Source organism: Triticum urartu, chromosome 6 (assembly GCF_003073215.2).
Source record: "Triticum urartu cultivar G1812 chromosome 6, Tu2.1, whole genome shotgun sequence".
Classification (NCBI taxonomy): domain Eukaryota; kingdom Viridiplantae; phylum Streptophyta; class Magnoliopsida; order Poales; family Poaceae; genus Triticum; species Triticum urartu.
In genome coordinates, this window is record NC_053027.1 from 553,985,349 (window position 1) to 553,995,959 (window position 10,611).

Sequence of the window (10,611 nt, forward strand, 5' to 3'; positions counted from 1 at the left end):
AACCCACAGTTCCATTTCGAATGTCGACCTGAAGATAATGACGCATATGCAAAACCCATCACAGTATCACACCTTTCGGCTTTCGCTGTTGTAAGCTATGGTTTGGCGCTCTTGCCTTCTTGGCGTCGCCTTCGATCAGGTCCCATCTCTTCTCCAACGGTGCCAGGGGTCCGAGAGAGGGAGAGGGGCTGATGTCCGAGTATCCAGATGCGATGCGCCGCGACTCGAATATGCTGGCGGTTTACTATCCAAGTCGGCCGTGGCGACGTACATAGAGTTCGGGAAAACGTGCATGCATGAACCAGCAGCAGGTTCCGACGCCGACCAGTCTCTTCCGATGGGCGTGCGCCTGCCCGTGTGGTCCGGTCAGTCAAGCACCGAACTGGGGATCGACGTGGATTCCGCACGCTGTTGTGCTGCAGCTAGCTGTGTCTACCTCCGTCCGTCCGTCCGTGCGTCGCATGCTCAACTGTCCATGATTGCGGGCTTTGTGACCGTGACGGCATGCATGCATGCAGCCGCGCCGCGCGCGCTAGTTTGAGCTTGGCACGTCTAGTACCGTTCCACCGTGCGAGAGGGACGAGACGTACGTACCAACGAAAGTCTTGCCGGTGAAAGAGTTCCACGGCCAAGCCGGTCGAGACCGGCGGACGGGAGAACTGAGAGCATTTCTAGCAGACCTGTATCCCGCCGGCTCATAAAACGTGTTTGCAATACGTGAAAAAATGACTTCACAGACCGGCGCAGACGGTCGGAGAGGCAGACTCCTCAAACGGACCGTATAAAAGAATATTCATACAATATATTTTTTTACGGGTCGGCTTTGCAAGGTCTGCTCTTGCGCCGCTGCATCCCGCATCCCGCCGGTACGCAAATATGAATACCACACCACAAAAATAAAACAAACATCCACACTACAAAGTAATTATTCAAATCACGGAAGCAAACTAAATAATTATTCAATACCAACAGAATACAACAATCATCCACATTACAAATAATTATTCAAATCACCGAAGCAACCTAAATAACGCAATACAAAACTTGTCCCGAATACAAATTCAAATGAATAGGAAAGATGAGTTTGTTACTGTCTAGCCCTTTGCCAATGGTGCTCAATGAGATCCTCCGGAAGTTCAAAGTGGGTGTTTGCATTTTCAATCTCTTTGTAGGTCTTAACAAAAGCTTTAATGCGGTTAGGCTCTTTAGTTGGACCTACATTGTCGTAGAATAACTCTAAGTTCATTCCTCTCTCATCTTCGAGGATCATATAAGCATAACACAACATGGTATGATATTTTTCAAGGTCCTCTTGTCCCAAAGACGAGCAGGACCACGAACAATGGCAAACCTAGATTGTAAAATCCCGAATGCTCTTTCAATGTCTTTTTGGGCTGCCTCTTGCACCTTGCGAATTCACAATGTTTTCTAGTTTTGGGATCTTTGATGCTCTTGACAAAGGTGCAAGGAGGGTATATACCATCTGCAAGATAGCACCCTTTTGTGTATTCATGTCCATTGATAGTGTAGTTGCAAGCAGGAGCATCACCACTAGGAAGCCTAGCAAACAAATGAGACCGTTGCAACACATTGATATCATTGAGAGTGTCCGGCATACCAATGAAGCAATGCCAAATTCATAAATCCTCGGATGCTACGGCCTCTAGTATAATTGTTGCATCACGAGACTTGCCACAATACATTTCTTGACATGCCTTTGGCAATTTTTCCAAGTCCAATGCATACAATCAATGCTACCTAGCAATTTTTCATGCATTTACTGATTTTTTTGAGCTATATGACCCTGAAATTAAAAAGCACTTTAAATGAACTCTGAAGAGCTGAAAGTTGGCATGGTATCATCATTTCACCCACATAGCATGTCCTAAAAAGTTGAGAGGGTTACGGCAAAAACTTGATGCACTTCGTGTACAAAACGGACAATCTCTTTCGAAGTATCAGGGTTTCATACGGAAGCTCGTCTGTTACAAAAGGCATTTCATTTCTTCACATGTAACTGCAGTGATATTCTAGATCAAAGGCATCATCATAATAGTTGTGAAGAGAAAGTCTTAACTTTTTCTTCGCTTATGTCCTTTGCTTATTGCGCCATAACCATAGATATTTTTCATCGCTTAACAGGATGCTTCGGTCAACCTTAACTTTGAACGGAGGAATTTCATGAAACTTTTCATAATCTTCAGACATGTCTGTCTTTCCCTCCAATCCCACGATGTCTCTTTTTCTTGAAAGAACTATGTGGCGCTTTGGTTCATAGTATGATCTATTCGCTTTCTTATCTTTTCTTTTTCTCGGTTTGGTAGACATGTCCTTCACATAGAAAACCTGCGCCACATCATTGGCTAGGACGAATGGTTCGTCTGTTTACCCAATATTGTTCAGATCCACTGTTGTCATTCTGTACTGTGAGTCTACCTGTACCCCGCCTCCTGACAGATTGACCCATTTGCACTGAAACAAAGAGACCTTAAAATCATGTTCGTAGTCAAGTTTCCATATGTCCATTATGTAACCATAATATGTGTCATTTCCCGTCTTGGTTGCTGCATCAAAGCGGACACCGCTATTTTGGTTGGTGCTCTTTTGATTTTGGGCGATCGTGTAAAATGCATTCCCATTTATCTCGTATTCTTTGTAAGTCAACACAGTCGAAGATGGTCCCCTGGAAAACAAGTACAACTCATTAGAAACAGTGTTGTCACCTCTGAGACGTATTTCCAATCAACAGCCAAAAGTCCTGGTGTGTTCACATGTGTAGTCGTCACACTGCTCCGGGTGTTTGGAGTGCAGAATGTTCTTGTGTTCATCGACATACGGGGTCATCAAGGTAGAGTTCTGTAGAACTGTGTAGCATGCTTGAGACCAATAATGCCCGTCCCTACATATTATTGAATCTCCTCCTAGCGTGTCGTTTCCAGTCAGTCTCCCCTCATACCGCGATTGAGGGAGACCAATCTTCTTAAGGCCAGGAATGAAGTCAACACAAAACTCAATGACATCCTCTGTTTGATGGCCCATGGAGATGCTTCCTTCTGGCCTAGCGCGGTTACGGACATATTTCTTTAGGACTCCCATGAACCTCTCAAAGGGAAACATATTGTGTAGAAATACAGATCCCAGAATGAAAATCTCGTCGACTAGATGAATGATGACCCACAAGTATAGGGGATCTATCGTAGTCCTTTCGATAAGTAAGAGTGTCGAACCCAACGAGGAGCAGAAGGAAATGATAAGCGGTTTTCAGCAAGGTATTCTCTGCAAGTACTGAAATAAGTGGTAACAGATAGTTTTGCGATAAGGTAAATTGTAACGAGCAACAAGTAACAAAAGTAAATAAGGTGCAGCAAGGTGGCCCAATCCTTTTTGTAGCAAAGGACAAGCCGGACAAATTCTTATATAAGGAAAAGAGCTCCCGAGGACACATGGGAATATTGTCAAGCTAGTTTTCATCACGCTCATATGATTCGCGTTCGGTACTTTGATAATTTGATATGTGGGTGGACCGGTGCTTGGGTGCTGTTCTTACTTGAACAAGTATCCCACTTATGATTAACCTCTATTGTAAGCATCCGCAACTACAACAAAAGTATTAAGGTAAACCTAACCATAGCATGAAACATATGGATCCAAATCAGCCCCTTACGAAGCAACGCATAAACTAGGGTTTAAGCTTCTGTCACTCTAGTAACCCATCATCTACTTATTACTTCCCAATGCCTTCCTCTAGGCCCAAATAATGGTGAAGTGTTATGTAGTCGACGTTCACATAACACCACTAGAGGTTAGACAACATACATCTCATCAAAATATCGAACGAATACCAAATTCACATGACTACTAATAGCAAGACTTCTCCCGTGTCCTCAGGAACAAACGTAACTACTCACAAAGCATATTCATGTTCATAATCAGAGGGGTAATAGTATGCATAAAGGATCTGAACATATGATTTTCCACCAAGTAAACCAACTAGCATCAACTACAAGGAGTAATCAACACTACTAGCAACCTACTGGCACCAATCCCGGACTTAGAGACAAGAATTGGATACAAGAGATGAACTAGGGTTTGGAGATGAGATGTTGCTGGTGAAGATGTTGATGGAGATTGCCCTCTCCCGATGAGAGGAGCGTTGGTGATGACGATGGTGATGATTTCCCCCTCCCGGAGGGAAGTGTCCCCGGCAGAACAGCTCTACCGGAGCCCTAGATTGGTTCCGCCAAGGTTCCGCCTCGTGGCGGCGGAGTCTCGTCCCGAAAGGTTGCTTATGATTTTTTTCTCATCGAAAAACTTCATATAGGAGAAGATGGGCGTCGGAGAGCCACCAGGGGGCCCACGAGGTAGGGGGGCGCGCCCAGGGGGGAGGGGCGCGCCCCCACCCTCGTGAGCAGGGTGTGGGCCCCCTGGCCTTCATCTTTGGCGACAATTTTTATTTATTTATTTTAAGATATTCCGTGGAGTTTCAGGACTTTTGGAGTTGCGCAGAATAGGTCTCCAATATTTGCTCCTTTTCCAGCCAGAATTCCAGCAGCCGGCATTCCCCCTGTTCATGGTAAACCTTGTAAAATAAGAGAGAATAGCCATAAGTATTGTGACATAACGTGAAATAACAGCCCATAATGCAATAAATATTAACATAAAAGCATGACGCAAAATGGACGTATCAACTCCCCCAAGCTTAGACCTCGCTTGTCCTCAAGCGAAAAGCCGATAACAATAAATATGTCCTCATGTTTAGAGGTAGAGGCGTCGATAAAAATAAAATACGGACATGAAGACATCATGATTGTTTCATAACAGCAACATATATAGATTTGTCATATGATTACTTATGTTCAAGTGATGATCTTTTCACAATGCAAAAGTATGAATCAGAAACCTTATTAGGCGCTAACAAATTATAACCTCAGTCATTGAAGCAATTGCAATTTATCATAACATCGGAAGGAGTCTATGTCAGAGCTTAAAAGCAAGTTCACATACTCAACTATCACTTAGTCCTTCATAATTGCTAACACTCACACAATACTTGTGGTTATGAAGTTTCAATCAGACACAGAGAAAGATTGGGGCTTATAATGCTGCCTCCAAACTTATTCACCTTTGGGTGAGGTCAACAATAATAGTTCATGCTAACGTACATCCAATTGGATATATATATCAGGATCACCCCACCATGAAGTGCTTGCCAAAGGATAAAATGAAAAAGGGAAAGGTGAAGATTACCTTGACTCTTGCATAAGATAGAGGATAATAATAAAAGATAGGCCTTCGCAGAGGGGAGCAGAGGTTGCCATGCGCTTTTATGGTTAGATGCACAAAATGTTAATGCAAAAGAACGTCACTTTATATTGCCCCTTGTATGTGAACCTTTATTATGCAGTCCGTCGCTTTTATTGCGTCCACAACAAGTTCGTACAAAGCTTATTTCTCTGCACTAATAAGTCATGCATATTTAAAGAGCAATTTTTATTGCTTGCACCGATGAAAACTTACTTGAAGGATATTACTCAATCCATAGGTAGATATGGTGGACTCTCATGGCTAAACTGGTTTAAGGGTATTTGGAAGCACAAGTAGTATCTCTACTTGGTGCTGAGAATTTGGCTAGCATGAGGGGGAAAGGCAAGCTCAACATGTTTGAATGATCCATGACAATATACTTTAACTGAGATGCGAGAAAACATAACCCATTACGTTGTCTTCCTTGTCCAACATCAACTCTTTAGCATGTCATCCTTAATGAGTGCTCCCAATTATGAAAGATGTCAATGATAGTATATCTATATGTGAAACCTGTCTCTCCTTATTACTTCCTATTAATTGCCACGATGACTAAAGCTATATTTGCCAACTCCTAACAACTTTTTAATCATCATACTCTTTCTATGTGAAGTCATTACTCTCAATAAGATCAATATGAACTCTTTGTTTCTTTTTATTCTTTCTTTTATTCACTCAAGATCATGGCAAAATAATCAAGCCCTTGACTCAACACTAATATTTATTATATATAGCTCACGGACTAGATTGCATAGAGGGATCATAAAGCAACTTCAAAACTAGATCATGCCGTGACTTTATTGTACTAAATCAAGATACTACTAATAGGATCGAACTAAGAAAAACGGTAAAGATAGGAGTTGTGATGGTGATATGATACCGGGGCACCTCCCCCAAGCTTGGCAGTTGCCAAGGGGAGTGCCCATACCCATGTGATGAGGTCCCCTTCTTTGTTGTTGGAGGTGGAGGTGTTGTTGATGACGCAAGCTTGTCGTCCCCTTCCATGGCATAGGCTCACCCTCATAGAAGGATGATCGAGTCTCCGGAATTCTCAAATCTGCAACGGAAACAGCTCGAAATGAAAACAGGGGATATTTGCGTGATACGGGGGTCAAAACCTTCGGGAGAATATATAATGAATTTTTACCGACCAAAATACGTATCGTGCAGGAAAATGGAGTCCGGAGGGCACACGAGGTGCTCACGAGGTAGGGGGGCGCGCCCTCCACCCTCGTGGAGGGCTCGTGTCCTCCCTGGACTGCTACCCATTTTTCTATTTTTCTAAATATTCCAAAACGGAGAAATATTGCCTTAAAAATTGTTTTGGAGTCGGTTTACTTACCGTACCACATACCTATTCCTTTTCGGAGTCTGGAACGTTCTGGAAAGTGTCCGTTATGTATTCCTCCGGGGTTACGGTTTCAATAACATTGGTTTCAACATTTATAGGATTACCTGAGATATAGTGCTTGATTCTTTGACCGTTTACCACCTTCGGATTTGTGCCTTCGAAATTGTTGATTTTTATGGCACCGGAACGATAGACCTCCTCGATAACGTAGGGACCTTCCCATTTAGAGAGAAGTTTTCCTGCAAAAAATCTTAAATGAGAGTTGTATAGCAATACATAATCGCCTACATTAAACTCACGCTTTTGTATCCTTTTATCATGCCATCTTTTGACTTTTTCTTTAAACAACTTGGCATTTTCATAGGCTTGGGTTCTCCATTCATCAAGTGAGCTAATATCAAATAACATCTTCTCACCGGAAAGTTTGAAATCATAGTTAAGCTCTTTAATAGCCCAATATGCCTTATGTTCTAGTTCGAGAGGTAAGTGACATGCTTTTCCACAAACCATTTTATACGGAGACATACCCATAGGATTCTTATATGCAATTCTATATGCCCATAATGCATCATCAAGTTTCTTGGACCAATTCTTTCTAGATCTATTAACAGTTTTTTGCAAAATTAATTTGAGCTCTCTATTACTCAATTCTACTTGACCACTAGACTGTGGGTGATAAGGAGATGCAATTCTATGATTAACGTCATATTTCGCAAGCATTTTATGGAAAGCACCATGAATAAAGTGTGAACCACCATCAGTCATTAAATATCTAGGGACTCCAAACCTCGGAAAAATAACTTCCTTAAGCATTTTAATAGAAGTGTTATGATCAGGACTACTAGTTGGAATAGCTTCTACCCACTTAGTAACGTAATCAACAGCAACTAAAATATGAGTGTATCCATTGGAGGCAGGAAAAGGTCCCATATAATCAAAGCCCCAAACATCAAATGGTTCAATAACAAGTGAATAATTCATAGGCATTTCTTGACCTCTACTAATATTACCAATTCTTTGACATTCATCACAAGATAAAACAAACTTACGGGCATCCTTGAAGAGAGTAGGCCAATAAAAACCAGATTGCAATACCTTATGTGCAGTTCTATCTCCAGCGTGGTGTCCTCCATAAGCTTCGGAGTGACACTTGCGTAGGATCTGTTCCTGTTCATGCTCAGGTACACAACGTCTAATAACACCATCTACTCCTTCTTTATAAAGATGTGGGTCATCCCAAAAGTAATGTCTCAAATCATAAAAGAACCTTTTCTTTTGTTGGTATGTGAAGCTAGGTGGTATAAATTTAGCAACAATATAATTAGCATAATCAGCATACCATGGAGTGCTACGAGAAGTGCTTATGACATTTAATTGTTCATCAGGAAAGCTATCATCAATAGGTAGTGGGTCATCAAGAACATTCTCTAACCTAGATAAGTTGTCTGCAACTGGGTTCTCAGCTCCTTTTCTATCAACAATATGCAAATCAAATTCTTGCAGCAAGAGAACCCATCTAATAAGTCTAGGTTTAGCATCTTTATTTTCCATAAGATATTTAATAGCAACATGATCAGTGTGAATAGTTACTTTAGAATCAACAATATAGGGTCTGAATTTATCACAAGCAAACACAACTGCTAAAAGTTCCTTTTCGGTAGTAGCATAATTTCTTTGAGCATTGTCTAGAGTCTTACTAGCATAATGGATAACATTTAATTTCTTATCAACTCTTTGCCCTAGAACAGCACCTACAGCATAATCACTAGCATCACACATAGTTTCAAAGGGTAAATTCCAATCAGGTGGCTGAACAATAGGTGCAAAGACTAATGCTTTCTTAAGTATTTCAAATGCTTCTACACAATCATCATCAAAGACAAATGGTACATCCTTTTGTAATAAATTAGTCAGAGGCCGAGAAAATTTTGAGAAGTCCTTAATGAACCTCCTATAAAATCCGGCGTGACCAAAGAAACTTCTTATACCTTTGATGTCCTTGGGACATGGCATCTTTTCAATAGCGTCAACCTTGGCTTTATCAACTTCAATACCTCTTTCAGAAACTTTGTGCCCCAAGACAATACCTTCATTAACCATAAAGTGGCACTTTTCCCAATTCAAGACAAGATTAGTTTCTTCACATCTCTGCAAAACTCGATCAAGATTGCTCAAGCAATCATCAAAAGAGGAACCATAGACGGAAAAGTCGTCCATGAAAACCTCACAAATCTTTTCACAAAAATCAGAGAATATAGCCATCATGCATCTTTGAAAGGTAGCAGGTGCATTACATAAACCAAAAGGCATACTTCTATAAGAAAAAGTACCAAAAGGGAATGTAAAAGTAGACTTTGATTGATCTTTAGCCGACACAGGTATTTGAGAGAAACCAAAATAACCATCTAGAAAGCAATAATGTGTATATTTGCATAATCTTTCTAGCATTTGATCAATAAAAGGTAAGGGGTAGTGATCTTTCTTAGTGGCTTTATTTAATTTGCGGAAATCAATTACCATCCTATAACCTGTAATAATTCTTTGAGGAATCAATTCATTTTTATCATTAGGAACAACAGTAATACCTCCCTTCTTAGGGACACAATGGACAGGACTTACCCACTGACTATCAGCAACGGGATAAATTATACCTGCCTCCAGAAGCTTGAGTATTTCCTTTCTTACCACTTCTTTCATTTTAGGATTCAAACGTCGTTGAGGATCACATACTGGTTTAGCATCCGCTTCCAAATTTATTTTATGCTGACATAGAGTGGGACTAATGCCCTTAAGATCATCAAGAGTATATCCAATAGCAGCACGGTGCTTCTTCAGAGTTTTCAATAATCTTTCTTCTTCATGCTCTGAAAGGTTAGCACTAATAATAACAGGATATATTTTATTTTCATCAAGATAAGCATACTTAAGATTATCAGGCAACGGTTTAAGCTCAAAAACGGGATCACCCTTGGGTGGAGGAGGATCCCCTAGGATTTCAACAGGCAAATTGTGTTTCAGAATAGGTTCCTGTTTAAAGAATATTTCATCTATTTCCTTTCTTTCATTCATAAACATATCATTTTCATGGTCTAGCAAATAGTGTTCTAAAGGATCACTAGGAGGTACAGCAATAGAAGCAAGACCAATAATTTCATCCTTACTAGGCAATTCTTCCTCACGATGTTGTTTACTGAATTTAGAGAAATTAAACTCATGAACCATATCATCCAAGCCAACAGTAACAACATTATTTTTGCAGTCTATCATAGCATTAACAGTATTCAAGAAGGGTCTACCAAAAATAATGGGACAAAAGCTATCTTGTGGAGAACCAAGAACAAGAAAGTCAGCGAGATATTTGGTTTTCCCACACAAGACTTTAACATCTCTAACCATTCCCATTGCAGATATAGTATCTCTATTGGCAAGTTTAATCGTAACATCAATATCTTCTAACTCAGCAGGTGCGATATCATGCATAATTTCTTTATATAAGTCAATGGGTATAACACTAGCACTAGCACCCATATCACATAAGCCATGATAACAATGATCTCCTATTTTAACAGAAATAACAGGCACGCCTACCACAGGTCTATGTTTATCTCTATCACAGGTTTTAGCAATTCTAGCAGTTTCACCAGAGAATTCAATGACATGCCCATCAATATTATCAGACAAGAGATCTTTAACAATAGCAATATTAGGTTCTACTTTGACTTGCACACGAGGTGTATAAGTTCTAGTATTGCTTTTACGAACAACAGTTGAAGCTTTAGCATGATCCTTTACTCTAGCAGGGAAAGGTGGTTTCTCAACATAAGAGGTGGGAACAATAGGATCATTATAAGTGATGGTCTTTTCTTCAAGTTTAATAGGTGCAGCTACTTTTAATTCTATGGGAGGATGATATTTAAACCACTTCTCCTTGGGGAGATCAACATAAGTAGCAACAG